The sequence below is a fragment of the Phascolarctos cinereus genome, unplaced genomic scaffold (genome assembly GCF_003287225.1).
Source record: "Phascolarctos cinereus isolate Bilbo 61053 unplaced genomic scaffold, phaCin_HiC Scaffold_2;HRSCAF=192, whole genome shotgun sequence".
NCBI classification, from domain to species: Eukaryota; Metazoa; Chordata; class Mammalia; order Diprotodontia; family Phascolarctidae; genus Phascolarctos; species Phascolarctos cinereus.
Window position 1 is genome coordinate 351823178 of NW_027555625.1, and position 9114 is coordinate 351832291.

Here is a 9114-nt window from a genome sequence, read left to right on the forward strand (position 1 = left end):
ACCTTCTGGAATCTCTGCATTGTGACGGTATTATTTGGCAGCGGTGGCCTATCACATGAACTCAGTGAGAAATTTTTTTTCCTCTAATGTTATTAAGAAAACCAAGCAGAAACAGGAAAATAAAATCCCATTCAAAGTAACCACAGAATGTATAATCTCTGGGAGTCCACATACCAAGAAACATTCCAGACTTACATGAATGAATTCAACTAGAAAATCCTTTTCATTGTTGTTTAGTCGTGTCTGACACTTCATGACCCTTGGGGAAAGTACTGGAGTGGTTTGCCATTTCCTTCTCTGGATCATTTTACAGATGTGGAAACTTAGGCAAAGAGGGTTAAGTGACTTGCCCAGGGTCACACGGCTAATGAGTGTCTGAGACCAGATTTCAGCACTCTTTCCCCTTGTGAGAAATAACTCATTTTGACCTCTTCTGAATTCCAATCAGTATTCATCAGTTTGATATTTTACATAAATCACGTGGGGATAATTAGATAGATAGGCTCTTATATTGGGCCTCCAACTTTGAAGTAATGTTCACTACTTGTTTACCAAGTTACGAGGCTCACTTACACAGCCACAAGAATGTTGACAAAGACATCTCCATCCTGTTGTGTTCAAATTACACGTCCAAACCCAGCTTGGGTGGGATGCCTTGCTGTTTTGGAAAGCCCATCCAGACAATTCTCTCTTGTCCAGCAAGAGCAGGTGACCATCTTATGATTACTTAGTCAATGGGGATGCCCCATGCTTCACCCAACCCAAGACGCCCCTGCCAATATGTCATTTTTGGCCCTCAAAAACAAGGTTTAACAACCAATGAGATTTTACCATGCCTTTTTTACATATTTGAGTATCAAACTCTACAAAAACAAGGTCCTGGAAAAAGGAGAGATCTCAGAGCCTGAGGAAGATCTGAGGTCCTCTTCATTAGAGGGGACCGTGGACCTTTTAATAAAGCACTATTGGCTCAGAGCTCTGCCTCAGTCTCTTTTATTGTAGGTTGTACAGTTTTAATGCCCACATCCTGCACCACCTAGCTGCAGACAAATAATTGGAGCTATATTAATTACCCAAGGTTAGGCTTCACCTATATAGTAAAAAAATAAAGACAATATTAATACCTACATTAATTTACAGATTTAATGTCATACCAATCAAACTACTAAGCGATTATTTTATAGATCAAGACAAAATGATAAAAAGTTAATCTAGAGAAACAAAAGGTCAAGGCTCTCAAGAGATACAGTGAAAAAAAGAAGGAGAGAGCTTAGCAGTACCAGATTTCAAACTATACTATAACACAATACATTTTGAAAATATTTAGTAATGGTTAAAAATTGGAAAAGTAGATCAATGGATTAGATTAAATTAGATAAACAAGGGGGCAGCTAGGTGGCACAGAGGACAGAGTACCAGCCCTGAAGTCAGGAGGACCTGAGTTCAAATCTGGCCTCAGACCAAACACTTGACACTTACTAGCTGTGTGACCCTGGGCAAGTCACTTAACCCCAATTGCCTAAAAAAAAAAATTAGATAAACAAGATTCAGAAGCAGTGGAATGTAATATTTGATAAACTTATAGATACCAGCTATAGGAAATAAATACTTTTTTTTTTTTAACAATAATTACTAAGAAAACTGGAAAGTTGCCTGGCAGCAACTTTAGGTTTTAGGCTAACATGCCTAATATGTCATAATAAACTCCAAATGGATACATGGCCTGTATATAAAAAGGTATATCCTTTTTTTTTTAAGGCAATTGGGGTTAAGTGCCCAAGGTCACACAGCTAGTAAGTCAAGTGTTTGGTCTGAGGGCAGATTTGAACTCAGGTCTTCCTGACTTCAGGGCTGGCGCTCTATCCACTGCACCATCTAGCTGCCCCAAAAGGGTGTATCCTTAAAATACTGGAGGACAAAGGAAGAAGATCACTATGGTTAGAAGAAGAATTCTAGCTGGCCGCATTTGAACTTTGAGACCTGCTTCTGATCATGCATGATTCAGGGGCTTAAAAGAGAGGATGATGAAGACTTGACTGAGTCAGAAGAGCTGAAAAGACATGGAAAATATAAAGGGAGCTATAGGGATCTCCCTTCTCCTTTTCCCTCTCTCTTTCCTCTTGTTACTCCCCTTTCCCTCTCTTCCATCTCCTTTCCCCTGCCTTTCCCTTCTGTCCTTCTCTGTCTCTTTCTCTCTCTTCTTTCTCTCCTCCATATGACTGTGAGCACGTGGTATTTGTCCTTTCCTGATCTTGGGCAAAGGAATGTCATATGGTGGACATGTTCAAGACTAGCATTGGCCTTGTGAGCTTTGAAAGGTTCAAAGGTCCTGGGAGGCCTGAAAGTGTGGAAGTCCACCACCCCTGGAGCAGTTGGTTGTGGTTACGGTCACAGTGGTGGCAGGAGAGGACCAGTAGCAAGAGAAGCTTATGTATCAGAAACAGCAACCAAGGGGAGGGCAGCTGGCCCAGTCTGGCTATTTCACGGCAGAGTAGAACCAAGAATTAGTTGGATAGTGTCAAGCTTAAGTGAAATGTCAAACAGCTAATTAGTAGCCTTTCAAGTTGTTTTATGTCATGATGACATTTAATTAAACATATTTGTAAGTTGTTACTGGATCTTGTTTAAATTGTTCTATCAATGCATGCTGTAATTCTACGTTAACCATTTCTTTCTGTGTAGGAATAAACTACCTGTCCCATAACTGATTAATATTGTGCATTGAGTACCTTTTTTTTTTCCCCTACTGTCCCCTTTTGAGGAGGCCGTAGACATGAGTCACAAGTAAATTTGTCCCTGGTAATGCTGTGTGGTAGGGGGTTTAAAGAACCCAAATGATTTTGAGAATGGGGAGTCTTAATTAGATAAGAGTTCCCCAGGACTGTTCCTGGTCCAAACTCACGGCTGAATGCAGAACAGGGAGGGGTGAATACTCTAGCCTCTATGGGCTCAGCTAACTGCTTGCTCAATTTTTTTAATGCCAGAATATCTATGACACGGAATTGATTTTTTTTCTTCTTCTTGGGTATGTTTTTGGATGTACTCCACCATGGATTGTTAAAATAGGGATCCAGACACTGAATAATTTAGACCTTTGTACTCATACTGCACTCCCTGAGCTAAGTCCCCAAATCTCAAGAAATAGACTTTCCTGAAGGGGAGTAGGTAGCTTCTTCTCTTTCACTGTCTCTCTTTTGATGCTCCTTTTCTCAGAAAGGACAATTTCATGTTGTTGTGGCCTCTCTGTGGTCTGGAGAAGAGCTCAGAGGGCACCAGGCCTCTGCCTTTCTTCTTTTCCCTATTTCTGAGGGTTGAGGGGCTCCAAGACTTTTTCATTTTTTTCTACCTGGGAGCACCAGCAAGCACAGCCCAACAGGACTCTGGGAACAGTCTCTATTGCTCTCTTCTGTCTTCCTGAAGATGCATTTAAGTACAAATTGCAACTTTCACTCCTACTTCCAATAATCTGTTTCTCTCTGTGTGTATTTCCTCTCTATCATGAATCTTAGCTATATTTATCTCCCTTCCCTGCCTGACTGTGATATGTGTGATTTAATACTCTGAGCCTAGTTCTGGAACACAGGGTCAGACAATGAAGATGATTGACCAGCAGAACAAAATTAGAAGAGAGGAGAAATTAAATAGGCATAATGGTATCCAGAAAAGAAAGGGTTATGCATCATGCTCAGCAGGAAGATTTGCCCTTCCCATGTTATAAAGAGGAATATTCTGGCAATTTCACATCTGTTGATGGGGTAGTTTAATTATGGGAAGATGGAATGTGTTGATATATGTAAAGTGTTTTGTTAAAATCTGAAGCAGTATATCAGTGTTAGCTATGAGAGAAATGATTATTAAACGATTGACTATTGGGGATCCAGAGATTTTTTTTTCCCTTCCTAGATATGCATTCTCTACTAGGCCAAGCCAGCATCTGAGGACATTATTGATGGATGTCCAAATCCCTGGGGTATGGCCTTTTGATCCTGAGTAGGAGTTGCTGGTCCACCCAGCTAGAGAATCTTACAGAGTATTCATTTATTTATTCATTTGTTTATTTTTTGTGAGGCAAATGGGGTCAAGTGACTTGCTCAGAGTCATACAGCTAGTGAGTGTAATGTGTCTGAAGTCGGATTTGAACTCAGGTCCTCCTGAATCCAGGATTGTGCTCTATGCACTGTACCAACGAGCTGCCCCCTAGAGAATTCAATCTAAGGTGAATTCTGGGCCTTTGTGTTCCACTCAGCTATGTCTGAGCAGAGGTGGACCTTCTTTTGTCTAGATTGCCCTAGGTGAGGGTATTCTGGATAAGAGAAAAGTCTCTTAGACCAAGACTGAGTGATTAGAGTCTTTCTCCCCAGGCCTCATTATAATATTCATTCTTTCATTACTTGTTAACCAATCACAATTGATTGCCACTCTCAGGAACATTCACTCTTCTAAGGGCAAACAAGCGTTGAGTGGGTTCCGTGAGGGTTCTTTGACATTCAAGAATGCCACTGACCTCTTTTATTAATTATTGCTAGCATGTTTAATAAAATAATTACCCAGAAACTATGTCTCTGAACTTTTTATACCACCACAGTTATTATTATGATTGTTTGCTTGTTTTGTATTTACCTTTCCCTTACTTGGAGGAATATTTATTTCTCTAATTAGTGTGTGTTACAAGCCTCGTGTTTAAGCCTGGAGGACCCTTCAGCCACTTGATTTTATGGAACAAGATGAGGGGTGGTCATACTCTGACAAGGGTTCACAAATGGAGATTAAGAACTATTGACTATATACATATAACACAGTGCTGCCTTGAAGGACACCTACATGGAAAGCAACGGAAATGTAAAATTGGGCTGGTTTTTGCAGTGCTCAGAAAAGTTTATTTGCACAAAAATTGAACTGTGGTGGCTTGTCACCTGCAGTGATTTTATATTCAGAGGGAAAGGAACAAGCATTTATTAAATGCCTACTGTGTGCCAGGTGCTATGCTAAGTGCTTTACAATTATTATCTCATTTGACCCTCACAACAGCCCTGGGAGGTAGGTGCTGTTATTATCCCCCTGTTATTACAGTTAAGGAAACTGAGTCAGACAGAGGTGAAGTGACTTGCCCAGTCACAAAGCTGGTGAGAGTCTGAGACTCAGGTCTTTTTGACCCCTGTCCATTCTGCCACCTGGCTGCCTCTAGTCAGAAGAATCTGGCTGCACTAAAGATGAAAATGTGAACTCGGGTGAACTTTGTGACCTGTTTTCTAGAAACCTGAACACAAAGTGAATGTTACCCACACCATTTAGGACTTGGCTTAGGGGTGAACTCTCCTCATTGCTCTACTAGTTTTGATTTATTTTAAGCTCTTCTACCTACTCTAGGGGTAGCTAGGTGGCACAGTGGATAGAGAATTGGACCTGGAGTCAGGAAGATTTGAGTTCAAATCTGGCCTCAGACACTTACTAGTTGTGTAACTCTGAGAAAGTCACTTAACCCTGTTTGCCTCAGTTTCCTCATCTGTAAAATGAGCTGGAGAAGGAAATGGCAAACTACTCCAGTATATTTGCCAAGAAAATCCCAAATGGGGTCATAAAGAGTTGGACATGACTAAAATGACTGAGCAAGATTACTGAAACAGTCAGAAGACTTGAGTGGGGTGTGTATGGCAAAAACATGTCTATAGCAGAGGCAGCTTGCTGCAGGTGAACCCTATGGGTCTTAGAAGCACATGGGTTCTAACTGTTTTTGGACTGTCACACGTGGCAACCCATGAAACAAATGGCCATTAGTCCTGTACAGCTCCTTTCCAGTTCTATAATAATAGTGGCAAAGTCAGTTAGTCAATAAATTTATTAAAACCCCTACTATGTGTCAGGTACTGTGTTAAGCACTTGGGATATAAAAAAATTTAAAGACGGCTTCTGTTCTCCAGGAGCTTATGAAGTGGTATAAAAGGGGGAAGAAGGTTCTAAGAAAGTTTTTCGACTATCTATAGACAGAGGTAAGGACAGCTAGGCATTGAAGCAGCTACAGCACTGAGCTTGGCGTCAGGAAGACTTATCTTCCTGAGTTAAAATCTGCCTTAGACACTAGCTGTGTGACCCTAGGCAAGTCACTTAACCCTGTTTGCCTCAGTTTCCTTATCTGTAAGATGAGCAGGAGAAGGAAATGGCAAACCAGTCCAGTATCTCTGCCAAGAAAACCCCAAATGGGGTTACGAAGGAAGAGCCAGACACGACCGAAAATGACCTAACGACAAAATAGACAGAAAGGCATGGAGTCAGGAAGTCTGAGCTTGGAGTCAGGAGAGAAATGGGTTTGAATTCTAACTTTGACATTATCTTATGACTGTGATTACTTTGCCCCTCTGGGCCTATTTCTTTATCTGTTAAACAGGGCTATTAATACTTGTACTTTGCTTATAAGGTATTTTTTGAGATTCAAATAAGATAACACATGTAGGCAAACCCTAAAGCACCAGGCGAATGTCAGTTATATGTTGGCATCTTAAATGAGAGATGGTAAATATAAGATTGGTCTAATGACCAATGAGTTGACGTACTGCTGGAGAAATTAAATTATATTAATACTGAAATTCTTACTATAAAAGAAATCTGATGACAAAAGGAAGTTGAATCTAATTGGAAGGATGGCTTATAATTTCTCCGTTGGTGAGGCAAATTGAGGAGCTGGTGAAACAGATTTCATCATGCGATGCAAAGGCAGCAAGAAGCATCATTTCATGGGACGCTTTGTTGTCTTTTATCACAAAACTCGTGATGGGGGGTGGAGTAAAAGCAGTGACTTGCTTGAGCTCTCCCCCAAACCTCTCCAAATGCCTGTAAAAATGGCTCTAAACAAATTGTAGAGCAGCAGAACCCACAGAAAGACTGAGCAAAACATATTTCCAGCCCAAGACAACTTGAATGGTTGATGGGAAAGGTCTGTTGCTCCAGACTGGGAGAGGAGCACAGTTTAGCATGGGCCACACAGGCAAAGACAGGGCCAGAGCAAACCTGGAGCAGGCCTCAGAGACTGAATCATGGGCAGCTGTGGCAGTTTCCAGACTTCTCAACCCACAAATGCCAAAGACAGCTTAGAAGGTCAGTAGGAAAGGTCTGTCAGACCTCAGTAAGAGAGGAGTGTGGTCTGGCCCCAGTCCTGGCGCAGACCCGGGGTGGTGGCTGCTTCCAGAGCTCTTGGCCCACAACCAGTATGGGGATTGAATGGCTGATCCGAGGGGCATTGCAGGGATCTCTTTGCTGGTGCTGAGGCAGGATTCTCTTGCTTTGCCTGTGCTTGGATCTGGGTTGCTGTTCTGGGTGGCAGTTCTAGGGCAAGGAGCATAGCAGAGCTTGTGAAAGAATCCTCCTCACAGTTCCAAGACAGAAAAGAGTGCTTGTGGTCACTCATAGACCAGAGCACAGGCCAGGAAAGGAGTAAATGCCTCACCCTTGATCATACCACCTTGGAAGAATGAAAATTTACAGGTCCCTAGAAGTATCTCTGAAAATAGCTGCACAAAACCCCCGAATCTTAGGACAGTTCTTCACATTGGAAGAAGGCTCCTACCTTAACAAAGAATTTAGAAGTCAAGTAATTGGCTGGGAATATGAGCAAACAGTGCAAAAAAAAAAGTCAGACCATAGAATCATACTTTGGTGACAGAGAAGATCAAAACATACAACCAGGAGGAGACAACAAAATCAAAGCTCCTATATCTAAAGCCTCCAAGAAAAATATGAATCAGTCCCAGGCCATGGAAGAGCTCAAAAAGGATTTTGAAAACCAAATAAGAGAAGTAGAGATAAAACTGGGAAGAGAAATGAGAGTGATGCAAGAAAATCATGAAAAACAAGTCAACAGCTTGCTAAAGGAGACCCAAAAAAATATTGAAGAAAATAACACCTTAAAAAATAGACTTGGGGCAGGTAGGTGGCACAGTGGATAGAGCTCTGGCCTTGGAGTCAGGAGGACCTGAGTTCAAATCCGGCCTCAGACACTTAACACTTATTAGCTGTGTGACCTTGAGCAAGTCACTTAACCCGGATTGCCTCACCAAAAAGCAAAAAAAAAAAAAAAAAGAGAGAGAAGCATGAAAAGGTAAACAGGAAAGAGAAATCGTAAGAGACTTATTAAAGTTGAACTGTTTACATTCCTGCATGGAAAGATAATATTTGTAACTCATGAGACCTCTCTCAGTATTACAGTAGTTGGAGAGGGGAAATATATTTATATAGATAAAGGGCACAGGGTGAATTGCAGATGAAGGGGTGATACCTAAAAAATAGAGGGGTGAGAGAGGATTATATTAGGAAGAGAAAGGGAGAGTAGAATGGGATAAATTATCTCACATGAAACAGACAAGGAAAAGCTTTTACTGTGGAGGAAAAGTGGTGAAAGGGAATGAGTGAATCTTACTCTCATTAGAATTGGCTTAAGGAGGAAATGGCATACACACTTAATTGGGTATGGAAGTCTATCTTACCCTACTGGAAAATAGGGGGAAAGGGGATAATGGGTGGGGGAAATGATAGAAGGGAGTGCAGATTGGAGGAGAGGATCAGAAGCAAACACTTTTGAAGAGGGACAGGGTCAAAGGAGAGAATAAATGGGGGGTAGGATAGGATGAAGAGAAATATAGTTTTTCATGACATGACTATTATGAATTGTTTTGCATGACTACACATGCATAACCTGTATCAAGTTGCTTGCCTTCTCAGTGAAGGTGGGTGGGGAGGGAGGAAGGGAGAGAATTTGGAACCCAAAGTTTTAAAAACAAATGTTAAAAATTTTTTTTACATGCAACTGGGAAATACGATATACAGGCAATGTGGTATAGAAATCTATCCTTCCCTATAGGAGAATAGAAGGGGAAGGGGATAAGAGGAGGGGAGAGAGAGAAGGGAGGCAAGATTAGGGAAGGGGTGTTCAGAATGCATACCATTTTGGGGTGGGGGGAGGGATGAGATGGGGAGAAAATCTGGAACTCAAAATCTTGTGGAAGTGAATGTTTAAAACTAAAAATAAATTAAAAACACAATACCCTGATGGGAATTTGCAAAATGACCACCATGAACATAATTGAAGCTGGTTGTACCTGTGTAACCTTGGGTAAGTCACTTGAC